Source organism: Lagopus muta, chromosome 1 (assembly GCF_023343835.1).
Source record: "Lagopus muta isolate bLagMut1 chromosome 1, bLagMut1 primary, whole genome shotgun sequence".
NCBI lineage: Eukaryota > Metazoa > Chordata > Aves > Galliformes > Phasianidae > Lagopus > Lagopus muta.
In genome coordinates, this window is record NC_064433.1 from 101,417,956 (window position 1) to 101,445,725 (window position 27,770).

Below are 27,770 nucleotides of genomic sequence, written 5' to 3' on the forward strand. Positions count from 1 at the left end.
ATTTTGGTTGATGAGAAGCTCAACATGACCAGCAGTGTGTACTTGCAGCCCAGAAAGTCAAATTTATCATTGGCTGTATGAAAAAAAAGCATGAACAGCTGCTTAGGAAAGGTGATTCTCTTTCTCTACTCATATGAGATCCCACCTGGAGTACTGTGTTCAGCTGTGGGGCCACCAGCACAAGGGTGACATTCACTCATTAAAGTGGTTGCAGGGGAGAGCCATGAGGATGATCAGAGGGCCTAAGCACCTCCTCTATGAAGGCATACTAAGAGAGTTGGTGTTGTTTAGCCTAGAAAAGAGAAAGCTCTGAGGAGACCTTATAGCAGCCTTCCAATACCTAAAGGAGATCTTTAAGAAATGTGGGAGGAGACACTTTACCAAGTAGTATGGTGATAAAGCAAAGGGTAACAGTTTTAAATGAAAAGATGATAAATTTAAATTAGACATATGCAGTGCAGTGAAGAGGATTTCTGAAACCCATTATATATTTTAAGTAAAGAAAGGGGGATCATATTGATGCAATCACCTTCACTTACCAACTATCATAAAAATAAAGTGTGCAAAGATATAAATATTGCTATTTAAGTTATGAAAATATAGGTTGTGGTGTATGTAAATAAAACATGTTAAAAAGAGAAATCAGAACCCCTAGAGAAATATTCATGCATGGACTGTTTTTCCAATCACGTTGTTATGAAAACAAATCAAACAACAGATGGGATGCAGGTAAATGTTAGACCCACCAGCACTTACCATACCGAAAGCAGTAGAGTATATTAATAAGATATGCAGTAAGCACATAATATGTGTAGCACTTTCCCATCTAATTCACACCCAGTGATAGTATATCAGTATACATGGCTGTTGTTGAGATCAATTTAGGAATATACAGTAGGAAAAAATTATTTTTATTCTTGTTCAGATTGAAAAAAAAAGGAATTGTCAAGAAAGCAGGATGAAAGGGGAGGAAAAAAAAAACAACACTAATGTGATAACACTAATCTCCAACATTCTTTCATAGAGATATAAAAGAGGCATATTCAGATCTGATATTAAGTGATTGATTAAAAATAATCTGGTTCCTTGACTGTAAAAACGTCCTGTAATTCAGTCTCCAGTTATTTACAAATAAACATCAGATAAACACTGCTCGCCATACATTCTTTTGCAGATTTTTTTTTTTTTTTAATTGTAGATTTGTTTTCCTCCTTCTTTTGCATAGTGGTTATCGCAACATTCCCAGTGTTGCACAGTGATATCTGTTCCAACCATGCACTTGAAAATCATCAATGGGTGTGGTCCTTGATGCCATGTGGCAATGCAAGTGCCATGACAGTAGAGAACCGCATTATAATTGTATGATGCTACCAGTAACATTATCTGCCTCAATGCAAATTGGTGTGCATAGAAATTCCTTCAGCTGACATCTAAAAACCTTTGAAGACACTCCTGTAGCTTATTCCACAAATGCTATCAAATTCCACCCACTCTGTTCCGAATCAAGTCATGGACAGATGTACATTGAGAAATATAGGATTGCTTTGGGTTGTTTTGTTTGTTTGTTTGTTTGTTTGTTTGTTTGCATGGTTGCTTAGTTGGACTTTTTAGGGGGAAAAGTACCCAAAGGGGAGAGAATGTGTGCTTGGATGAGGGTGGTTTAACTTATGTCTGGCATTCTGCACTCTGAAGTCTGGAAGAATTCCAAGAACTGTACATAAGCTTTATATCAAATTTATTTTGAAGTTGCTTGGTATTCAGTCTTTGGTACAACATGAAATTATATATTACTAAATATGATGTGTTTTCAAAACATATAATCAACTACTGACACTGAGTGAAACACTTAACTTTACACAATAAAAGGATAGTTTGGGTGCCACTCCTACTCAATGCATTTATTTATACTTAACTGACTGTTGAACATAGCTTATGTTCTCAGTATGTAAATAACCAATGAAAAGGAAAATTCTGGCAGATGAAGGAGATGAATAAATATATAAGTCAGTCATTTTATCATAAAAAATTACAATAAAGTTTCCCCTGGCCTCTGAAATACTGCCAAAAATTGCTTGTTTTCTAGTATTTCTGTGGCCAGGTATTCAGTTTATTTTAAAATTCAGAGGAAAAAAAAAGACATAATTTCTTATTCACCACATTATTCATTTCTCTACCTATGATTCTGATGGTTAGATATAATTGTCAAAGGTTTCCAAATCACTGCAGCCTTTGTTTTGCTTCCAGATTTCATTTCTTTTACTAGATCTTCCTTTCAATGTGTTTATTGTCTTTCCACTGTTTTCCAGATTGTAAACAGTGTCATGAAAAAAGAATACTATACTGTTGTAAACAGGAAAAGGAAAATATAGTTAAAATATAGAAAATGAAGATGTAAGTATTAAAAATAAGAAGATTACACTGTTTTTTAAGAATGTGCAGTTAACAATCAAATGTGCTAATCCTCTTTTACGATTCTGAACTTTAATACTAGAAACTCTTTTGAAATTTTCCATATGACTACCTTGATAACAGTGTATTTGCATATGGTTTACATATGAATTAAATAAATATAGGATTTGCACACAGAAAGCACACACACAAGCTTACTGAACATTACTTTACACACAAGCTTATTGAACATTCTAGAGGAAAATTTTCAGGGCCAAAATGTTGTTACACTTTTAAAACCAGAAATGCAAACAAACAAAGACGAGTCTCCATATAAATAAATGAAAAGATCGTGCCAATATTGCTAAACCTGGAAAACGTCATTAGCAAGCACTTGCCAAATTTCAAATGATAAATAAATACGCTTAATCACTCTTTGAATGACTAAAGTGTTTATCTTGACTAATATTTAGTAATGGCTCAGGAAAGTGCTCATTTGCCTTTGCAAAAATAAACGATACTGAGCACCACAAGGCCTGATTTTTATACCACTCATACTACTGTAAATTGCTAGTCCTAATGAAATCTGAGGAACAGTGTTGATACAGAGCCAGCATTGGTAATATCTATCAGGTGAACAAGTTGAACAAAGCCTTTATTATTTCAGTTTAAGGAAGAATCAGAAAAGAGTAATGAAGACCAGATTTATATTGTTTGATTCCATGATTCTGTAATGAGTGACATGGCTTAGTGGAATGGTAGTGATTGCACTAGATGGTCTTAGTGGGTTTTCCTACTGTAATGAATCTACGGTTCTGTTTGTTATGTTAGATGATTAATAAACAAAAATCCAGCCATGGAAAAATATCCATTTCAACACTATCTGGCACTGAGCTACAGCCACAATCTGGATGATATTTGAGAAGTGTTCCTTTGCTCTTTTGTCTCACTAAACACAATTGACACAAGCTGTTGATCTTTCTCTTCTCTCTCCAGGAAATAGAAAGTAAGAAAAAAATGAGGTTAGAATTAACCTACAGGTGCCGTCCATCCTTGTGCTAAAGAGAAATCATAACAATTTTTATTAATCCTGAAAGGTTTACCTGGCATATCTGTCTTTAAAACATAACTTCTTTCTGTTTCAGAATTTATCTGCTTAGAAAGTTTTTCTTGAAGCCCTCTTTAGGTCTTGTTGCTTTTCAAAGAACTACTTGTTTTACCATCCTCCATTAGCAATGAAAACATACAATTTTTTCTCATTTTTTTTACAGCAGCCTTGGTATTTGAAGATGGCTGTGAGAGAACAGTTCTCTCCTTTCTCTTTAAAACTTCCTATCCTTCATTGGCCATATGTTCTGTAACTTTGCTCATTCTGCCTTTTCTTCTCCAGAGGTTCTTCAATTAGTCCATGTATCTTTAAGTTAGGAACTCAAAATCAGTATTCTGGATGGAAAGATTTGCATATATATTTTGCATGTACACAGATAACACTCCTTTTCATATATTCCAAAAGACAGTCTTTTTTTTTGAACATTAACAGTTAACTCATTAAATGTGTTATCTTCTACCACATTGCATTTTTCCATGTTTTTTTCCTGTCTGTAATTTATCATTGTTATTTCAAACTTTGTGTCTTCTAAAGTATTTGCAATCTTTGAACTTTGAATCATTTACAGAACTGGTAAGTGGTAACTACTGAAAATACTGAGCAAAATCAGACTGAGGATATGTTTCTGAGAAATTTTACACAGTACTTTCTTCTGGAATGAGTTACTGATAACTTCTCTCTGAAGTAAGATTTTCTTACTCGTTTTACCATGATAATTTCATCTATTTCCCTTCCTCTATTATGAATGTATCATTTCAAATAGTAAAAACTAAATTCACACTAGTGCAGATATACTTGTCAGCTACTGTTTCTCTCTTAAACAGGCCAGTCCTTATCCTGACAGAAAGGAAACTTGAATTTATTGGGATAATATATAATAATAATATATTATTATTATATTGAATATAACCTTCTGTGTGCTTGTTAAAAATCTTCTCATCACCTTTCAAGTATGTACAATTACTTCATTTCCAAGAATTGTGAGGGGGGATAGAATTTTCCCAGTAACTGAAAGATAAACTATATATCATCCACTCCCTTTTTAAAGACACAAATTACATTCTCCATTTTTCTTTTTTTGTGCTCTCTCTCATTTGTCCAGTGTCATGTTAATAGCTGTTGCAGATTTCTTCAATCTGTTCCTTAACAACCTTAGGATGAAGTTTTCAGGCCCAGCCAATCCGAAAACATTTCATTACTGTAAACCTGATTTTCTTCCATTTCAGGGTAAGATTTGGACTTCTGCAAGAATTCAGTTGTTTTTATTTATCTATTTATAGAAGAGCTGATCCAAAAGGCATGAGACATTTTAGAGCTTCCCGTGTCAGCTTTTCCTTGTAGCTAAGCAGCAAAGCAGCTCCTTAATCCTCGTCTCGGTGTTAACATAAACATTTCTTGGCTTGCCTGATATATTTTATTAGGTACATTTCAGTTTGAGCTTTCAGATTTTGTTTCTACTTTTTTATTGCTTTTATTCTTTACGTTCATTCTTTGTCATCTGACCCAATTTCTGTTTTCTAATAGTTTCTTCTTACATCTTAACTTAATACAGAGCTCTTGGTCTCTTTAAATTGATTTCTTATTCACTTAATTCACATTCTCTCCTTGTTCTGCACTAAAATAATTTTGATTACATTCTTGCTGTCATTTCTTTGAGGAACTCTTGGGTCTACATAATTAATCATCTCTATAATTGAGTTTGTTTTCCTTTCTTCTTTGACTTTACTGGGATTTTATAGCTTTCAATCCTTTTCACAGTTTTAAATTAAGCAGAGAGCAAAATCTATGTTCGTATAACACTAGAAAAAAAAAACTGCTTGTTCTTGTTTAAACTTAGATTCAACTCTCAAAGTCAGTATCTCCCACATTTCGAATATAAGGGTCTTTCACAATCACATGATGAGCTCTTTAAATTCTGCCCCTTTTTTTTTCAGAATTGATGGTCTGTTGTATAGCACAGTTCTGATTTCCTTCCCACTCACAACATAAATAATATTTTCTTAGTTTCAATTTAGAGAATTTCAATATTTGGTAAATATTCTTTGTTCTGAATAACTTTATTCTATTATTATCTGTAACTTACAACATAAGAGAAAACAGACTTCCTTCAGATCTACTTTCTTTTTGCCTAAGAAGCTAAAATAAACTTAGACTGCTAACATTTTAAGCTAAACAAACTTAAACTGATTTGAAGGGAACTCCATTAATTGTGACTGACAGCTTAACCAATTTCTATTCACTATCACAAATTCATATTATTTTATAATGACTTTGCAGTGGTTTATCAGCTTGAATTTCAGATGTGCTGTACTTCCCTTAAATGCAATTTATGAAAATTTACTGGAAAGAAGTAATTAAGTTTTAGTGTTATTCAAGCATAGTAGCAAGCAACTACAAATTTTATTATAGTTTATTTACATATTACGGTGGAAAGACCATGGCTTGCAAATTATTTATAATGTTCAAGTATTGCGGACAAGACCAAATCATTTTGAAGGAGAGGCAAAGAGAAAAATAATTTACCATTTATTTATTCTTATAATAAGTTCAGATCCAAATATCATGTACAGTGGGATCCAGTATGCTTGTGCTTAAATGTCCTTTTCTAAATGGAAACAATTTCTTCAACTGAGATAACATTGAATACTGAAAATCCTGATGCTATGCAGTTAAATTCTTGATAAATATTTGGTGACTTTTTTAGGGTCCCTGAGGAAAAATATGCTTTATAGCAAATAATACTAAAATAATTGTCAGAAAGCCCAAATGCTACTTAACAAACAAGCAAACAAGTAAATAGAGAAGTTGATGAAGAAAACATGATTCCCACAATACTAACATCCCCACTTAAAGGTCATCAGTAACTCAATAAAATAACATATATCCACATCAATACCATTTGATTTCCTTTGTACATTATGTGGTTACTGATCTCTGTGATGACATTTGTCTTCACCCCAGAGCAAAAAAAAAAACAAAACAAAACAAAACAAAAAAACAGAATAACTCCTGGTTAATGTTGACACAAGAGTTATTTCTTTTCTCCTCTAGAACAGATAAATTACAGAGATAAGGTACTATTTATACCTATTGAGCAGTGGTAACAGACTTTTGTCCTCTGCATTTTAGAAAGAAGCCACTTAAAAACTTTATTTTAGTGCATAAAGTTCATTTTAGTTCCTTTTAATTGTGGTTTGGCAGGTCTTCTTCAAATGTATGCTCCCCTTTAGAAGAAGAACAATGATTGAATAAGGAAATACTCAGATTCCTCATGCTTTTTAGAATCCTCCCTTTCTTTAATTCCTATAGTGAAACTTGATTATGCTGGTTAGAGAACTAGTAGACCTCTGAAAGGCCTGAAATCATTTTCATATTTTCATAGAATCAAAGTATAGTGTGGATTGGAAGGGACCTTAAAGATCTTCAAGTTCCTCTCGCCCCTTCCCCCTCCCCCCCCCCACTGTGGACATGGACATCTCCTACTAGAGATTCCTACTAGAGGTTCCCAAAAGCCTCATCGAGTCTTGTCTTGAACACTTCCGGGGATAGGGCATCCACAGCTTCTCTGGGCAATAGGTTCCCATGTCTCACCACATGTGTAGTAAAGAATTTCCTCATAACATCTAAACTAAAACTACCCTCTTTTAGTTTAAGACCTGACTCTACATTCTCTGATAAGAGTCCATCCCCATCATTTCTGTAGGTCTCATCAGGACCCACTATAACAGGTGGATGTCTCTCTTTTGCTGGTGGCCCCACAGCTGAACACAATACTACAAGCAGAGTCTCACAAAGGTAGAGGGAGAGCAAAGCAAAAGAAGCTGCTTCACTATTCTTTTAATATCGCCCAGGATACACTTGGCTTTCTATTCTGCAAACAGACATTGCTGGTTCAGATTCAGGCTTTTGTCACCAGTACCCCCAAGTTCGTCTCCAAACAGCTGCTTTCTATCCACTCATCACATAGCCTGTAATCATGTTTGGGATTGAGCGAACTCAGCTGCAGGTCCTTGCTCTTGTCATCATTGAACTTCATGAGGTTTACATGGACACATCTCAAGCCTGTCACGGTCTCTCTGCATGGCGTTCCTTTCTCTACTGCGCACATGTTTTGATGTCATCCACAAACTTGTTGAGGGTTCATTCAATCCACTGTCACTGACAAAAATGATAAATGGTGCCAATCCCAGTACTGAACAGTGAGGGATACCTCTCATTATGAGTTTCCACCTGGACATCAAGCCATTCTTTGAGTGCTTTGCTTTGTTCCATCTTGCTAAACAGTAACGCAAAACCTGAAGGTTAACAGCAAATCTCCCTACTAGACCATGTATGCTATCGTGTCATTTTATCTTCTTGACAAGAAAGCCCCAATTCTATGATTTTTGCAGCATGAAAACAGAAACAATTTTGTTGTTGTTTAAAACATTCAAAAAATAGTCTGAAAGGTCCAGGTGAACTGTAAAATGGTCTCTTTTTTCAGGCTTCTGCAGGAGATCCCAGCCCTCTCAGGCTGCTAGAAGGAATTTCCAGGCACTACCACAGTGAGGAGGCTTTGGTTTGCCTCAGGCTTTGATCATATTTTTTAACTAGGACAAGATAAATGAGTCTTCTGTTGCTTTTTCCCATTGCCTGGCTATTTCTGTTTGTCTGCCACATACATAACACATTATCAAATAAAAGCCATCGCCCTGTCATTCAAGCAGTTCTTACAATTGACTTCTCCTGTCCAGACATAGGTGTGTTTTCCAGTGTTTACTCTCTTCCAGCTTTCCCTTTTATGAACAACTTGAACTGTATTTTTTTTAATTATGATCCTGAATTAGCAACAATTTTTGTATTCTTCTCCTTAAATAGTTTCATGAAGCCCTAATATGATGCTGTCAGCTGGTTCTGTAGTTTGTGACAAGAACAAAGAGAGCTAGTATCATCAGTCAGCATTTTTATAGGAAAGATTTTATTGAAATACTGACAGGTCAATCATACTGCTGTAAACAGCCCATCATCTCATTATCTTATCTGTGATAAAATGTCAGAGTTAACTCCACATACCGTCATGTATGATTTTCATTTCTGACAGCTCAAAAAACCCAAAACACTTAAATTCTTGACCTCACTTCCATTTCAGCTGATAGACGCTCTCTTGAAAATAAATGAAAACTAAAATACTGATACAGTGAAATATAAAATCAGTAAAGAACAGTGTGTGAAAGAGATCAATTCATACATAATTCTAAAGAAAGGGGAACCAGAGTGATTGCGCAGTCCTAGGAAGTGCTGTAGAAAGATACAGGTCAGACAGTGCAGACCTTCAGATTGTGTAAGAGAGAAGCTCATAGAGAAGGAAATAAAACAGTGATAATTTAATGAGATTTCTTGCTTTCCTGTCCCATGCCTCAAAAATCTTCAATGTCAACCACCACATTATCTGATGTAGAGGATCAGTAGCCTGCTTAAGGATTCTTTAGACACAAAGAAGAACCCCCGAGTTCTGAACATATTATTGCAAAGGGGTTATACTGCGCTATCCTCTGTGAGCACTGCAGATTCGCTGACATCAGGGAAGTTGAATGAGGGATGAGTTATAGAGATAATTTGCAATTCAATGTACCATGTAATTCACAGTTTTTGAGATGATTTTAGTGAGTTCATGTAATCTTGTTAAGGGTTCTAATGTATCTGAAATGTCTTATTTTTCACTTGGATTCTAAAAATAAACCTAAATGTGTACAGCTCTAGCCAATTAGATATTGGGCTATTCACTTACTTTAAGAGGAATTTAATCCCAAATGCCAGTTGCACAATGATTAGTGTAAGTATTAAAAAGAGTGAAGACCTGCTTGTCTCCTGAGTGTTCTTTTTTAACATTAAAGAATAATTTCAGTAAGTCTTTAAACTCTCCTAATGGAGACACACAGTCTTTTCACTCTTCATTTTCCTTAGAAACTATTTATTTTTTGTTTACAACAAGATTTCCTAACATGGGTAAACTGAAAAGTGCAAGTATTACATAACTTTCTTAAGTATTCATCTATCTTAAATGCCTAGGAGTCCTATAACCTCTTTCATGGACCTTGAGTGGTACTCAGGCCTTTATTCTTGGAGGTCTATATATTCCAAACCACATGGTTTCCCATAAGTGAAAAAAAATTCAGAGAGGGAGAAAGGAATGTAAAGGGTGTCTGCTGTGGAAATTTCCTCTGCATTTTTCCATGGGAACAGAATTTATTTTCTTAGAAGCCAAAGTTTGCATGGTATAACTCATCTATAGTTTTCTCAAGATTTACCAAATATAAATGAGAAATGACTGTATGTGTAGTTAATGTTACCCAACTGAAGTCAGTAGAGGTACAAATATATGCTTTCACAATCAAAGCTACCCATAAGTAGTCCTACCAATAACACACAGAACTTTTATTATAATTCTAACTACAATATGGTATGATAATCAGATATGATTTTTGAGAATGACATGTAAAACAGATTTTCAAAACCAATGTAATTTTTCTTTTTTTAAAATAAAGGTTTACAAACAAAAAGATTTAGTGTTAAATTAAACTTCCCAAATTCTGAAATTATCATGAAGTGGGGGAAAAAATAGTACCTGGGTTGGCTGGGGGAAGGGTCGTCACGTAAAGCTTTATCCAGAAAGAGGCAAGGGGATCATTTTGTAGAAGTCTGAACTGGTGACAGTTAGTTTACTTCGACTGTTACCTAGCGCTATGCCAAATTAACTCAACAGATGCTCTGCAGGAATTATGTGATATACAGTTAATTCTTTACTTATAAATCTACTACTTGCAATTTCTATTCTTTTTTATTTCAGGATTTTTAAACAAATGATACAGTAAACCAATTTGTAGTAAATCATGTCTAGAGCCAAGAATTTCCAGCCAAGAAAGTCAAGATAACAAATTAGCATTTTGAACATTAACATTTTACTTTATCTTTGGATAGCAAAAATGCACTTCAGGGAAGTTTCTCTATTGCTTCAAAACAGTTTCATGAAGATGCTGTTATTCCTTTTCTGTGACAGGACCTCGGGGCTGATTCCCTTACAGTTATAGATGTAGTTATTCAAACAGGCATTCCCTCTAATCTTCAAACTGAATATCTTTCAAACAAAGAATTCAGTTATATTCTATGAACCTGACAGAAACTTGATATGACAATTATCTGTGTCACAGATCACAAGTGAATCAAAACTGTTGTCTACTGCTGTGCTTCCATTGATGGCTGAAATAAATCAATAATTGTTTAAATTCAAAAGATGTCTATTAGCCCAAGGCTACAGATTTTTTAGTACCAGCCTTTATTTTCCCTGAGTTTCTAAAATTGTTTTTACCTCTCGCATCAGAAGAAATATCTTCTGCTTTAATTTATATGTAAATCATTTGACCCTTTGTAAATACCCTGTTAGCAAGTAATTAAAGGATGCCGGAAATGTTTTTGTGTCCAATGAAAAAAATGTTCTGGTTGCTCTTAATAGGCTTTTAAGGTTGCCTTCAAAAATTGTATGGGGATGAGATCCTTTAGAAATCATTTTTTAATGTGCAGTTCATCCTTAGACCTTTATTCTATAATGGAGAGGAGAGCAAAAATCAGTTAGAAACAGAGTGCTACAAATAGGAAATGGAGAACCATGAGTGCAGAGGTGGCTCAACAGTCTTGCAGTAGGAGTAAAATTAACAAAACAATAGCAGATAGGTAGAAATTAAGCTGGCAGGAGAAAGATGAGTTTACCTTAGCCTATTGTTTCTTTCAAGTATTTGGTAACATTAAGTCACAGTCAGCCCCCAGCAGGCTTTAATGTTGTCAGTGAGTGAGTAGACATGCACAGAAATAGATGAGAGAAATAAAGGAAATGTGGTTGTAAATCATATTCATTCCTATGTTAATGACAAGCCATCACTAAAGAAATTCTTTGTATTTTGGGAACCTCTTGTATATGGAAACATCTTTGATTTAGTCAGTATCAAAGTGTTATGCCTTTTTTCCTGCCCCAGGTCAGATGTTTTCAAGATGAAATTAGATTTGCATGTTCATTGCTTTCTAATGACCTTTTGACATAATAATATTGGCATCCCATTCCTGCACAATAGATTTTAGTAGAAAAATCTGAATTATCTACTATAAAATAATATACTTTGAGTGCCATAAAGATAATAGAAAACCCCACCAAAAAGAGCATGTCATAAGCAATGACTTCTAAATGAGCCATCTAAAGATATATTTAGAAATGTTTATATTGAAAATACAGTCTCAAAGTTGATATTGCACTTGAAACCACAAAAGGAAAAGATTTTTTTTTTATGATGATTTATAGTTGACCTCAAATGAGTACAGATTATTTTGTAGAATTTCAAGTGTTACAAGTTACAAAAAGCTGATGTAGCATAATGCAGAAGAAAGGAATAGGAATGCAAAATGTGGAATTTCTTCTTCATGAGGGAAGAAATGAATAGGAGTCTGGGAGGGAAAAGTGCAGAACGGATGCTGCTGAACAGAAACATTTTAGAGATGGAATCTAGGCATGTATCATAACTAATCTGAAACTGCACATAAGGCTAGCACAACTGAAACATGCAAATGAAACAGAACCTTATGTCATAATAGCTATAAATAAATTTAAAAGTGGAATTTATCTAGAATATCTATATAATATAGTAAGGAAATGGTATTTCTACAAAAGAATTAAAGAAGTCCTTGTTTAATGGTACATGAAGCTAGATAGTAATCAAAAGAATGACATCAGCAATTTTTTAGTAGCATCAGGTCACTTATTTCTGCTGAGCATATCTTTTTGTTGTTTCAGGGATCTCAATTCTTTTCCATCGTTTCCAGCAGTTGACAGTGTTGAGTTTTCTTTATTCCTGAACTGAAAGGCAAACAGACATATGGAAAGTGATGAAAGTACTCTGTACTTTAAAAAACACATCATCAAAGGTCATAGTCTCTCCTTTTGCTGAGACAAAAGACAGAGAAGTCATATTTAAAAAAAAAAAAAAAAAAAAAAAAACACTGGTCAGAAAAAATAAAAACCACAACATCCTAGACATGTTATATAATCCCAAGTAAGCTGTGCAGTTATGTTTACTATACTTAGAATATTAAGACTAAGTCATCATGGGAAAGGACTAGTTTGAGAGCATCAATGGAAAAATTCTCAGGCTGAAGGGCTGTGGCATCTTTCACCATAACTTTCCTCCACTCAGCTGCTCAACAGGTGAATCGACCAAGAAGCAGAAAGGATGAATATCCTGGATTACGGCAAAGAGTGAATGAATAGATTATTTTGTAAGTTCACATGAAAAAAAAAAATTAAATATGTAGCATTGGACGAAATGAAATCAGGAATTTAATGGAGTGAATTAATGTCCTTATCCAAAGTTTATGATATTTTTATAAATGTTGGGTCAGAGTATTTCCCAAGCAGGATAAGTCCTCAGTTGGTAAAAAGTGTATTTCAACAAACCAGCACTTATCAACTACTCTTCAAAGCTTTAAACAACAGATGTTTCACTATGCTGTGTCAAGAAATCAGAAGAGATGAAGACTACTGCTGTTTAATATTTAAAAAAACAAGATAAAAATCACTTGCAGTGACCTTATGCTGGGAAAAGATGTTCCATGATTTATTTGCACAAGTCTGGAAGATAAAATGTCATGAAAAAGAAATGAATCTGTGCAAGTCTAATTCTTAAATATAATATAAATGGCAGCAATAACTCAACACTATTCTCTAGCAGTGGGATGATCAGATATATAAGACAAACTGCAAAGCATGAACAAGAACACCTTACATCTTAAGGGCATAACTTGTCTGTGATCTAGAAGTGTAACATGACATTTATTCATGCTTCAAAATGATAATGGCAACCATAATGTGCATAATCACTTCTACAAGTGACAAAACTTTGGAAAACAAAACAAGCAAATGCTTTTCATGATAATAGGAATAGTTGTTTTCACTAAGTCTTTTCACTTTGTAGTTAAATGTCTTGAACACTTTCAAAATTATAAATATGTAATTTCAGGTGCCTTCAAAAAATGTTCAGACTTAAAAACATATTCAGATCTACAGGTAAACTGAAAGGTCCTTTTTTTTTTTTTTTTTTTTTTTTTTTTGCCATCTCTTAAGTTTTCACTCTGTTTTGGCTTTAAAACAGATCTGTTTTTTGAAGATCAGTAAACAACAGGGTTTTCCTTCCCTTGACACTGACAGATAAATATTAGCTTCAGTTGTGTTTCAGTGACAAGGTATGACCTGAATTACATTCTTAACAAGACTGTGTTTTCTTCACATAGGTATAACTTACAGATAGTAGCTTCAGATATAAATTCTTCTTGTGAGAAAACATCAAACAACAAAATCATATTTCAGAGTTGTGTAATCACCCCTTAGAATAATCTCTTCTAAAAATAATTAAAACAAATATGCATATATATATATATATATATTGCTTTTACACTAGACTCAGGACAAATTCCTAATGACATTGGAAAATAAAATTATTCACTGAAAACCATTTGTCAAACACTTTCCAACTATTGTGAAGTTGCCATTCACCTAACATGATATTACTGATGTACTACATGACTACCGATACTATTGTTCCTGCCATTCAAAGATCTAGATCTTTCTTTCTTGCATAGAGCAACCTCAACAACAAAAAAAAAAATAATAAAACATACAACATGAAAAAAATCTGCTGCCCAGACCCTCTGATGCCTCACATGTTCTGCCAAACTCGTAGAAAAATATTACTGAATTAATTCTGGTGGGACAATTAATTTCTCCAGCCTATTCTTAGTTATTAAATAGTTATATGTAGGAGGGTTTTAGAAGGGTCAGTCAAAACCTTATAGGACCCCATATTATCAGGAGTTATCACATCTGAGATAAATATTTTTCAAATTTGGGAAAGAAATGCTACAGCATAGCTTTATTTGCACCATCAAAATTCTTCTGTTGAGAACTCACACAGAAGAGGAAGTACTAAGAGACTGCTTTTGCACCTCATATTCACCTATATTATACAAACTCTGTAGCTCATTTACATGATCAGAAGGAACTTAAATTTGCTTCGCATTTGCTCACGTATCCCTATCCAAATGCACATCAAGATTTTGTCTTCAATTAACAAACCATGTCCTATACATCCTATACATTCTATAACATGATAGAATACATTTCAAAGACAAACTGGATTAGTGAAATAGTGACCTTGTGCAGTGAACACTGGAAATATGGAAAGCATTACAAAGAATATGTAAGATGTATCTCATAATTTTCTGCAACATACACAACATTGTCCCTAAAGACAAACATTTTTCAGCAATTCCGTAATGCTTGGAATAACTTCTTTTCCACTGCAAACTTTTCACATTTTTTCTTTGTTTTAAGAAACCCACAGATCTTTTTCTATAGATTGTGCCATTTCTCCATCATCTTTCTGTCCTTTCCTTTCTGAGTCCATCTCAGCTCAGTGATGTTCAGCAACAGCAGCCTGTTTGCTGAAAAGGTGATTTGTCCCACACAACAATTCTCTGCTAACCGATGGGGACACATTCTATCTCAGCACTACCTTCTCACTCTCTTCTGCAGAGCAGGCACTGATCAGCACCTTCTTCCCCATCTAGCTACAGGGCTTTGTCCCAAGTCAAACACTTTTGCAGATCAGTTCTGCCAAATGCTACTGCACCTGAGGGTGGACCCTGTGATTAAGTCTGTTCCATGTTTTACAGCTAAGGGGATACCTTTCTAATACACTGAAACTTGGAAATCTAACAAAAATCTTGGCAGTAAAAAATAAAAAAAAAGAAAGCAACAGTAATTAGTCTTTGTGAACTACTCTTTATATAAACCACACAACAAATGCAGTTCTCCATAACCTCATACATCTGAGAGCTTACAAGTGCTGAACCCTTGTGATGTTCTCTTTGTAGGCATTTCATTAGAAAGGCTTTGCGTCTAACAAGACTGACTGGGAGTGAGACTCACAGGAGAGGCATCGTGCAGCATTTGCTTCAAAAAAAAAAAGTTTTAGATGAACCTGTGATCAACAAGGTCTCACCTATGCCATAAGATCAGCACAAACTTTTCACAGGAAAAGCTTTTCAGTATATATATTTATTGATTTTAGTGGCAAGGTCTTTCTTCTTGTTACTAGATGTTGATTTCATAAGCCAAGAATGTATTGATTGCCCAGATTTACAACATTTCCAAAAGATATACAATGCTGACAATGCTGTAGGCCCTATGAAACATTACTGACATGTTAGAACAACTTCAGTAAAAAAAAAAAAAAAAAAAAAAAAAAAAAAAGGTGTGGATATAGAAAGGCAGATGCAAACAAGAATGTGAACATAGACCTGGAATTTTATATATGCTACTTTCAAAGAAAGTGCGATCTCTAAAATGAAAAATTTTATTTTATTAATCTTTTCACATATACAAAACAGAAGAGAGATGAAACAGCACAGCTGAGGAAGAATCAGTTATATATTTTTTACTACCTCATAAAGATAATATTTTTTAATATAGCAGATAACATTTTTTCTTGCTGTTGAAATTTTTTAAAGATTCTGGCAGGTTTAAAATTCATGAAGCAGAACAAAAGCTCAGTGAGAGATGGAGAACTGTGACAAACTATGTTTATTGTGTGTCCAACTCCTACTGCTATAAGCAGTAATGAAATCAGAAACCTTTTGCAAATGCAATAGCATGTACTCTGGAAACCTCAATATGCAAACTGATTTTTCCTGTATCAATCCGTTACAATATTTTAAAGTTAACAAACAAAAAACATCTTGTGTTTGCACAGATTCATTGTATTGAAAAAAATAAAGTTTTCCAGCACATCCTTCACTTTCGTAATTACTGTCTTCCTGTGCCACCCTTCAAACAAAGAAGAAATACTCAAAGTGCACAATAAAATGTGGGGAAACCAATCGAAATTGTTGTCCTTACACGATGCAATCCTGACTTATATCTCAAGTAGTTTCCTTTCTTCTTCAGAACCTTTCTTAAATCACACTTGCCCCGTCTGTTCTCGGCACTAATTTCACAATCACCCCAGTTACCCATACCAAGGGTTAGTACCCCACAGAGACTCATGGCAGAACATATTTAGAGTTCTCTGTTACATTGTCCCAAATATTAAAAAAAATAAAAAATAATAAAAAAAAATAAAAGCAACATCGCAACAATGTCCAGGTGAGGAAAGAAGAACAGCAGAACACTATACCTGGCTGAGCATTGGCCTTGGAAACATCACCCCACATGTAGCCACATCCTCTTTCTTACTTGGAATTGTTATCTTGTATATGCCTGCACGGTATCCCTAAAGACACATCTGGTTCTATTTAACTGCACACACATAGACAGTAGAACTTCCCCAGTTATGAAACTCAAGTTTGAAACTAAAGTTTTGAATTAAAATAATATATATATATATATTGTTTCCCCATGTTACTGTCCTCTACTGACAATAAGCACTGAGTCTCTCATAATGAAATTTGTAGTCTGGTAGACTGAACCTGAAAGCAACCCTGTGTATCCAACATACAGAATCAGACTACTGTTCCTTTTTTAATTTCCCTATACACATCTAAAATAATAGTTTAGATGTAATCCTTACTTACAGAAAAGTTAGTCAAACAGATGCTCATTAGAAAAAAAAATCTATAGCATAAATTGAAACCAAAGAAAAGAATGAAATCTCTAACAGCCCCCATCTGCTAAATCCTCCTTTGCAGCAAAGCTTACTTTGTTCAAAACCAATATCACAAGGAGAATTACTACTGAAGAGCAGATTTACTCTGAGACAAGCAAACAATATCTAGCAGGTAACCCTATGACATTTAGCATAATAGAATTTCTGTTAAAGCAAGATATTTTAGTTCTTCTCAAATTACTGTTGATGGTATTCTGCATCTCAAATAAACCAAACTAGTTCAGAAAGATGAGAAAAGCTCTTTGTTTTCTTTTTTTAATAATTCATAGACTAGAAATAATGAAAGAACAAAATTTAGAAACTATGTAAAAATCTCCATTTTAAACCAAATCAATAAAAAAAATAGATAAGATTAAACAAACAAAGAAAATAAGAATACGCATTGAAAAGAAAATCATTCTTCTTTTCTTTCTTTATATTTTGTATTACAAAAAAAAAAAAAAAAAAAAAAAAAGCTTTTCAAAACAAGTCACTAAGGGGAAAATGTCAGATATTTTATTTGGACTGCATTTTATGTGATTTTCAATTTTTCAGAAAACTTTTCTCAAAAGTTGATGAACATCAATTGCACTGATAAAATATCCACCAGTTGTGGGAATAGAGGGGGAGAAATAAATTGGGAAAAAATAATTCAGTGATAAATCATAATTTAGTACAATCAAATTCAAAATTCTTTCCCTCTGATCTGTTTTATTACGTTTGCTCATTAACACAACGCATACAGTACACTATTCCTCACTTTCATCGTAAGTTGAGCTTGATATTGTTTGCATTACTCCAGTAAGCTATCAATATGATAAGTTGGATTGATACAAAAAAAACATTAAGGCTTGATAAAGCATATAAGTGTGCCACCTTGAGCTAACAGTTAGGACACTTTCATTAAGTAACTTCAGATTATTAAGTGACTTAAGATACTCAAGTTGGAATACAGTAAAATTGTAAAATAAAATCATATAGGCACCTTTCCCTTTTCAGTCTTCAGTGGTTCATCTTTAACTATGAATAAAAATTTATCTTTCCTATATTTTTTAGGAAGTTATTGGAGTTCAGGTAATGCTTTTTTTTTTTTTTTTTTTTTTTAATCATAGTCTACATAGACTTAATCTCCAATAATAAGATCTCAAAGCCTTACAAGTTATTTGCCGCTGTACTGAGCCATTCCACTGCTAGGAGGAAAAAAAAGAGGAAAAAAAAAAAATTATTTCTGAAAATTCTTACTTCTTACATATTGTAAAGAAATCATTAATAAATACAATAATTTAAAAAAAAAAAAAGATCACTGTTAGTTTATGCTCATATTCAGTCTATATTTGAACGTTACCATTTGATTTGTGATAACTAGGAGTGATGTATACATTTCCCTTTTTTTTTCACGGCATTCCTGCAGCATCAAAGCATGTAAAAAAATTAAGACCTCTCCTGGTAACTTTCTAAATCAGAGGTGACCCACACTAACTTAATAAAAAGTGATCCTGGAAAAGATAAAATGATTTTTCACCAGAGTGTTTCTCAATAAAGTACACATCTACAGTTCTGATACTGCAATTTTAGAATGTTATTATTCTATCCATGCAAATTCCCTCTTACTTTTCGTAATAAATCAACAACCAATCTGCAACCAACTTATTAAATTAAACCATTTTTTCAAAGATATTCCTCAAGGTAAAAAGAAGTTATTGATTACGGAATAAACAGTCTTAAACCATAACACTATTTTCTGCTCCAAGCTATGGAAATGTAGGAGGAGTCTGATGATTCATACATGAATACAGGAGGAAAAATCTTTTCTAGGACCAATAGTAATACAAAATTTTCCTTCTTTCAGTGAAATCACATGTTCAAAATATGATAGCTTTCAGCATACTCAACCAAGTAAACAAAAACTGCTTAAGTGCAGCAGGTGATCTGAAGAACTACAGTAGTCATATAATAAAATTATTCTTACTCATCTGCCAACATAGTGTTGTAGATCCCTGGTTCTTCAAATACATGGCCTGCAAAAAGTCTTATCTATCTCTAGTGGAGTTGCACTAAAGCTTTCAGAAAACTTAAAGTTGAAAACAAGGCACATGAACACTAGATGACAGAGAATCTGCAGTTATCATCTCATTGATACAAGAGATTCTGCTACTCTGGCTGCCAACACTGTCCAAATTCTTAAAAATAAGCTTGCAGCATTTTGCCAGAGCAAGACTATTTTCAAAGGCAGTCTTTTTGAATTGTCAGCTTGAATCAGCTTTCTTATCCATTTGACTTTTTTTTTTTATTCACAGTAAATGCCTTCATTTTCGTTCTGGCATTTGGTCTTCGCTGACCTACAGGTGATGTTTGAAAGGCTGAAGTTTGCAGAAAAAAAATAACCATAAAAGGACAATTTACCTAACATACAATTTACCTATATCAAAATAGACTTAAATTCCAACAACATTTTCCAATTATTTTATTTATTTCCCATTACGGCAATTTTGAGAAGTGATGAACAAATGCATTTATATGGTGTATAACAGGGAAGCACAGATGCTGAACTAGCCTGTTTACAGCTCAGTATCACCTTACTTGAAAGCTCAAGAAAAATTCCCTTACAGAGTGGCTGGAAAATTGCATTCCTGCCTTCTCAGTCTCCACTAAGCTGATGTTCTAAGGAAAGTGATCATAAAATAGGTGAACTCATCATTTCTGAGTTTATTCTACAATTATAAAGTCATTGTAAAGCCTAGGAGACTCATTTAGAAGATACGGCTAGTAATGGTCTTTGATAGTTAAATCCACAGTAGCAGCTTTGTACAACACTACAACACAAATTGAATCTGTACCACGTAATCTGGATCATGTGGTTGTTAAATAGGCCGTGAGACATGGAAGGCATCAAACATAAAATTGTGCTAGGCAGCACTTTTTTTCACTTTTCTACCGGAATTTTTTCCACTTGAATGCAACTGGGAGGATTTTTTTAAGGAATAGTAATGATACTTCTTATTTGAAAGTATCAAAATGAATAATTTAAAAATTTACCATCAAAAATACTTCAGACCAACTGTACATTCAAGTGATTGTCATATAATCAAAGATGTACCTCATTACAAAATGTTTACTAAAAACAGTACAATTCTGAACAGGTTAATTTTTTACCCACATGTAATTTTATAAAATAAATACTTTTTATAGCCAAAGGAACAAAAAAAGCATGCAACAGCATCTACGTATTAGCATAGATGTAGATGGACATCAAAATATGTCACTATCTTACAGAATGACCCACATGCTGGAAACCACTCTCTCTGCTGGAACACAGATGAACATTTATAATCCCACTTCATTCTGTTTGAATTCTAGATGAAAAATATAAAAGTAGGAAGGATTTCTTGTTTTCCATAATGGATAGAAAAAGATGGAACTTGTTGCTGTGCTTGGTACATAAGATGCATGGGACACCTCTATCAAAGCAATTCTTTCTTCAAAGATGGGAAAGCCCCTGTCAATGATTCTCTCAGCTCATTGTGCAGATACCAAGCTGTACTGCTGACTGATGATCAGGCGTGCTCAGTGTTGGACTGAGATCTCACAAAGAGGTAGAAGGAGAGGAACTTTTCCTCTAGGTTTGACCTTATTGTAGACTTGTGGCAATAGGGATTTTACACTGTATTGTAATGAAATTATCTTCCAATTTGAGTTAAAAATGGAGAATAAATACCTCGTAGCTCACTGATTAGTTTTTACTTAAAATGCCATTCATCTTTCATAAAAAAGCCAAGAAGAAAGGACTGTTTAACCTGACAATAAAGACCGGTGGAGAAAGAGATAGAAATAGTGACAATGAACATTACAAATCTACAAGCTTTCTTCCTAAGATTTGGGAATTGTCGATTTTAAATGTTGATATACCACAATATTTTGCTGAACCAGTTTAACAGCAGAACTACTACATTTGCATGTATTATGTAAATTAGATTTTGAAACACTTGTTCTTTTTTTCTGCACTGAAAATTGGTGTTTTACATACATTATGTAAATGAGATGTGGTGGAAATTGTACTTTTTTTTCTCCAGAGAAATTTATAAAAATTTGAAAAACTGAATAAGCTCCTGATTACATATGTTTTAGCACATTGCTGCAAGAAAATAACTAAGACACTATTTTTTTCTTTCTGTGTTAGGAAAGAAATAATGCCACTGTTAATAAACATTCCTCACCAACATTTTTATCAAGGCCAAAGGCTGAATCCAGAGTAATAAAGAGCAATTGTGTTTGCAAGGTAATTTCTTCTTGAATGAATAGTAATAAAATTCTCTTAAATGGATGCATGCCTTTATAATCCAAATATTGTCTTACGGATTTACAGTGCTCAGAGTGAAGTCACAGCCACTTTAGCTTCTCTGTAATTGCTACTTATACTAACTAGACTAAAGTAAGTGGGAAATGATCACTTCCAATAACATACTGAAGATCTGTTAATATGCTGAGTTATTGATATGTATGATTTCATGTACATATCTTGTTATCAACTGAAATGACTACTTTTGCAGGCATAATGAGTTCAGAGACTTAATTTCAAAAAGCTGGAATTCTCTGGAATTACTTATGTCCCTCCAATAGTTGTTAAGACACAGCCTAGACAAATAGTATGTATTTAAAATGTGATTGACTAAGGGTAGATAGATCAAATAGGTCTATGAGCATGACCTATAGATACATCTTGAATTCAAGGAGAGTTCTTTAAACAACCATTGCTGTAACAAGATGATTGTGATATATATATTTCCCCTGTCAACCAATCATTGAAGGCCACCAGACTGGTCAGGCAAGATCTGCTCTTGGTGAAGTCATGCTGGCTGCCTCAGATCACCTCTTCATCTTATATATGCCTTAACACGGTAATGAGGAGGATCTGCTCCATGATCTTCACAGGCAGAGAGGAAAAGATCACCAGTCTGTAATTCCCTGGGTTGTCCTTTCTCCCTTTCTTAAAAATGGGAGTAATCTTTCCCTTTTTCCAGTCACTGTTGATTTCACTGGACAGCTGTGATTTTTCAAATATCATCGAGAGCAGCTTGGCAACCACATCATCCATCTCTTTCAGAACCCTGTGACCGTTGGATCCATCTCCGTCCCCATGGGCTTATATACATTCAGTTTCAGGAGGAGGTCTCAGACTTGTTCCACTGTTACAGTGGGACAGAAACTGCTCCTCTCACCCATACCTACAAGTTCAGGGTCCTGGCAGACATGGGAGCCTGAACACCACTGCAGACTGAAGCAAAGCATTTACTTACATCCAGCCGTGTCTTCTGTTTTCAAGCCGATTGGAGTGAAGAAACACCACAAATGGCTACAGAAGTGTTGGTGCAGGAAAAGTTACAAATGACAATTCCATAACTATTCCAGCTAGATTCTTTCAAAAAGTTGAATTTATTTAATTCTTGCAAACTTCATGATTCCAAAAAGATGCCTGTCATTAGGAACAGGGCTCGTTTAACAACAACAACAAAAATAATTAAAAAAATAAAAATAAAAATAAATAAAAAATAAAAATAGTCCCTTATGTATTTAGGACCTAACACAAAGCCAATTGAAATCAATGACATTCATTCCATGCACCTCATCTTGTTATGACATAAATGCTTAGTCTCTGTTCCAGCTGTCCATACAAACATGAATTTAAGCATGTTCTTTAGTTCTTTCCTGATGAGAGATATATTTCAGTATGTTCTTAAATGTCACACTGAACTGAGACTTTAACAAACACTGAATGGGATTCTTGGATTGTTTTTAGTGGATTTCCTAACAACCTATAAAATTCACAAGCTACTGCATTTGTGTATGTATTCTAACATTGCATGAGGACAGTGGTTCTCTTATGATACATCAACTAATTTGACACACGCTTTTCTCTTTTCAGAAATTATTTTTTTGAGAACAACATAAAACGTGATGGTCAGGAAAAATACGCCGACAGTTACAGTGTAAAAAAACACTGTTTTTAAGCAATTAATGCAACAAGGCAAGCCATTATAATAAAATATCTTTAATTGCAATAGTGGGTGATAATTCATAGGTAAGTACTCCTAATTATGTGATTACTGTCATTATTAAACTTTGAAGGAAAGAGTGAATGCTGAAGTATTTTCACATACCTTTAATAGAGTCCAAGTCCCAATATAAAATAATCAGCTAATCATCCAGATTATTCACATTTACTTAGCCACTCCTAGCACAAAGTTCAGAGACTTAAAGGTTGTGTGGCATAGAGAAGATCCTTAACTTTGAATTTCACAAACTAAAATAAATACCCATCAGCAAACCTCAAAACCTTTACCCCCCAAAAACGGTCTGTGAAGTATCACAGTATTTGTCCTACAATTTTAATATTAGACAGAGGCAGATGTTTCAATTTGTGCTTTAATCTAATATGTCCAAGGCTGAGCCAGTAAGTTAAGTGCTAAATGACAATTCATTATTTTTGTGCTGTGACAGCATTTGACAGCTTCAGGCCTGGATCAAGACTGTAGTGCACTATAAAAAAAAGAAACGCCACTTGGACCAAGCAATTCAATCTCACGCCTTAACTTCTCATTTCATGTACTACCTAGGAATACTGTTATTTAAAATAACTCATTATTTTAGGAGTTACATATACTGACTGATACTGAGGACAACAACTAAAACATCCCTTAAGCTATCAGTACCTGACAGCTTTGGAAATTATTTCAGTCAGTATGATTGTATCTCTGATAGACTACTCTTTGTGGATCAATCTCTGCTCTTGATTATCATGACATTAGTCATCTTCAGTGTCTTTAAAGGGTTTCTCTGAACATCAAAACGTAAGGTCAGAATTTGGCTTTATAATTATTATCTAAAAAATAAATCCCTGTGAAAAGAATCAATAATGTCTTAAACTGAAGTATACATAATGGAAACTGGAGACACTGAAGTTTTGATGGACCATTAGTCCATCCTGAGAGAGCTCACCAGTCAAAGTTGAGAAAAAAAAGTAGAAAAATCACAACAAAATTCAGGAAGTATATTTACTGTGCATATTACCAGTAAAATAATTATATTCCCCCATTAATTCTTCTTCGTATTACATTTATAGATTTATTGACTTAGTAATGGACAGATTCTATGGAAATGATGTGTATTGAAAGTAGAAAGATTGTTTGATGCTTTTCCTTTTTTTACTGCAGCCCTGACAGAAAAGTGACCCACTGGATATTAATAACATTAAAACAATTGTGACTGACACTCATGATTCATACAGATGTTAATCTAATTTATTGATATACTCATCACAGTGATTTTTTTCATTCTTTTTCCCTCTTTGTATGAGGAATGAAAGCTATTCTTAATTGGCTAAACTTTAGTCTTATGCCACTGTGTAAGGTGACAATTAAGTGCAAAGTCTCTCTATATCATGAAGTGTTATTGTGTGTGACTAAAATGCTTTAATAATTTCCTTTTTTTTTTTCTTTTTTTTTTTTTTCTGGATGTTCGGATTATTAACTGATGAAAAATGGGCGAAAAAAAGGTTCATAAAGCAACAGAAGTCAAAGGAAAAATGGGAACTGCCCAGCTAAGAAACAATAGAGTACAGACTTGAAAAATGTAAAGCATAGAAAGTTTTGGTAAAAGTCAGGTATACTGCCATTGATAGTCATTTAACATCCATTTTCAAAATTTCTGTAAGTAAAGAAGATCTCTCATGTTCAAATTCACTTATTCTTTTTTTCATTTTTCATTTTTTCTCTATTTGACACTAGGATTAGAATTACATATCTGTGTATATATTTTCCAAATCCTGTATTTTCAGATTGAGATTTAAATACCTTTTTTGTTGTTATTGTAATGAGTCTTTCTGAAAACATAAATTCACAGTCTCAGTTCAGACAAGCAAAAAGTGAGGAATATATGTAGATTCAATCATCCTCTGAAGAAAGCAGTTCACTTTATCTTCCTCTCACTTGTCTGTCATAGCCTAAATGTGAAGCTGACTCAGGCAGGCTGTCAAGGAAGTTAGTGACCTTTGTGTTTAAAGCTCTATTAACCATATTGCAAACACCCAGCCCACACTCTTCTCCTGGAGAACATTTGTGTACAAAAGACTATGCTCCTCAGTATTAAAAGACCCACATGGACTGCTTTTGCTGTAGCAGACATTTTTAGTGCTGAATATGTGGGGCTCTCCTAATAAAAACAGATGGAGTACTATGATTTTTTTCCTTTACCTCTGTCTTAACTCCTCATACCTTTATCTTCAATGAGTTAAAATTCATGAGCTGACTTGCAAGCTTTAGTACATAACATCATCTGTCTTTCAAGTTTCCTCCAGGTTAATGAAACGTCCATATGTATCATGGATTATTTTTTCTCATAAAAAAGAACCTCATAAAGCCACATATTGATACAGACTGAGACTTGAAACATTTAGGGTCCCTTCCTTCGAGTAATAAAGTTGCAGGTATTTTCACCTCAGAAGAGTAAAGGATCTCAGTAGCACATAAACCAAAGGAAACATCAGGGTTCTGAGACAATAAATGTGTATCAGAATGGAATTTTGAGTGTTTTGACATAGCTACTGAAAAACTGCTCTCAAATGGTGTGTAAAGGTCAAAATGATCTTAATTGAGTCTTTGAGGATGTTTTGCGTCCTCAAACCAAAGATGTTTTCTCCCTCCCAATCCTCTAATTAAGTGTATGCATATATGGATTTAGTTATTTAGAAATGTTTGTTCAGTTTAAATGTTTCCATAAGTGCATGGTGCAACCATGTTTCAACCTGTTAATATCTGTTTGCTAATATCTGCTAAGAATAACTTCCTAGGGTATAAACAATCCAGTCCAGACTACTATCTGCTGCTTACTTAATACTCCATCTCAGTTCTTAACCAAAACAAAGCATTTATCGGATTCAGAGAAATTACCTTTTTATACCCATCTCCAGTCAGCTCTTGCATTCACATAAATTCCTCATAATATACTTCCTTCGTGCCACAATTTCTCCTGAGATTCACACATGTATACTTACATTTTCACTCACAGCACTTTACCATTGTGAAGGTGAATGTCTTAGCGTTTGCTGACAATGACACGGCTTCTTCCAGTTTCCTCCTAAGTGACCTCTTTCATGACCACACTGAACACATCTGTCTAATCTCCACTGCTATTTAAAACTTCACTGAAGGTCAACTACAGCACTGTATTTCCTCACTTATCCCCCTTCTCACCAGGGATATTCCCACACCTGCCTGATTCAGTTTAGCTATACCATAACATGACTGTCCAAGAGAAAATACAAGGCTCTACAATCATCATTTAATTCCCTCTTGAATACAGACTTTTTTCATGCTGTTTATGAATCATTCTGACTTGTACAAAAACCAAGCCAAACAAACAAAAAACATGTTTTTTAATTCTGTCCTTAGTCAGCTCCAAGGTCAGGATCTATTCCTTTGCAAGTGCATACCCGCCGCAGTTTGAAAGTTGCTGAAAATAAAAGTACAGTTCTTAAAAACTTATAAGCAGATGTGGAATTCTGCAAATATACTAGTTAACAAGCATAGACAACTGACTAATGAGTAGTTACCTAATTGATTGATTTAGCAATAAGGATCATAGAATCACAGAATGCCTTAGGTTGAAAGGAAACACAAAGCCCCCTTAGACCCAACCCGCTGCAATAGGCAGGGCTGCCCAGGGCCCCATCCAACCTGGCCTTGAGCACCTCCAGGGATGGGGCACGAAGGCTTCTCTGTGCCAATACCACACCGCCCTCTGAGTAAAGAATTTCCTCTTAAAATTTAATTTAAATCTCCCCTCTTTAAAATTAAAGTTTTTCACCCTTTCTTATCACTAAGGAAACTAAGGAAAAAATAAGTCTCCCTCTGGCTGATAAGCTCTCTTTAGGAATTGAAAGGCCGCAATGAGGTCTCCCTAAAGTTTTCCTTTCTCCAAGTTGAACAAATACAGTTCTCTTAGCCTGTCTTTATAGAAGTGGTACTCTAGTCTTCTGATCATCTCCATGGCCTCCTCTGGACCATCTCCAACAGCTCCACAACTTTCTTGAGCTGGGGGCCCCAGTCCTGGACTTCAGATGAGGCCTCATGAGTGCAGACTAGAGGGGGAACAATTCCCTCCCTCTCCCTGCTAGTCATTCCTCTTTTAATGTAGCCCAGGACATAGCTGGCCTTCTGGGCTTATATTTTATATTTTATCATTAAGTAGAACCACTACTCATTTAGACAAAGAAAATAATATAAATTTCTCTTTTATAGCAATCAAAAATCATTAATTAAAAGTAGATTAAATGCCAGCTAATTCACTGATCACGGGGCTGATTTCAACTTTCTTTCATAATCTCCTTCAAACAAACAGAATTATAATTTTCCTTTTACAATGACATATAAATGTTCTGGTCACATTAAGGGCTCAAGGCTTCTTGTTTCTTATATCAAGAATAAATTAAAGTAGATTATTTGTATAGAGGGTTGCATTTTGAACAACAATTCACACTACCCTTGAACCAATATAAGGAATTA

At 34.3% G+C, this 27,770-nt stretch overlaps 1 long non-coding RNA gene across 1 annotated transcript in view; it reads right to left on the bottom strand.

The window, feature by feature from the left end:
* Positions 1-11,685: 11,685 nt before the first annotated feature.
* LOC125703562 (uncharacterized) overlaps positions 11,686-27,770 on the bottom strand; it is a 49,036-nt gene continuing 32,951 nt past the window's right edge. Inside the window, exon 3 of the long non-coding RNA XR_007380887.1 lies at positions 11,686-12,374. This is a non-coding gene — a long non-coding RNA (uncharacterized LOC125703562). The remainder of the gene's footprint in view (positions 12,375-27,770) is intronic.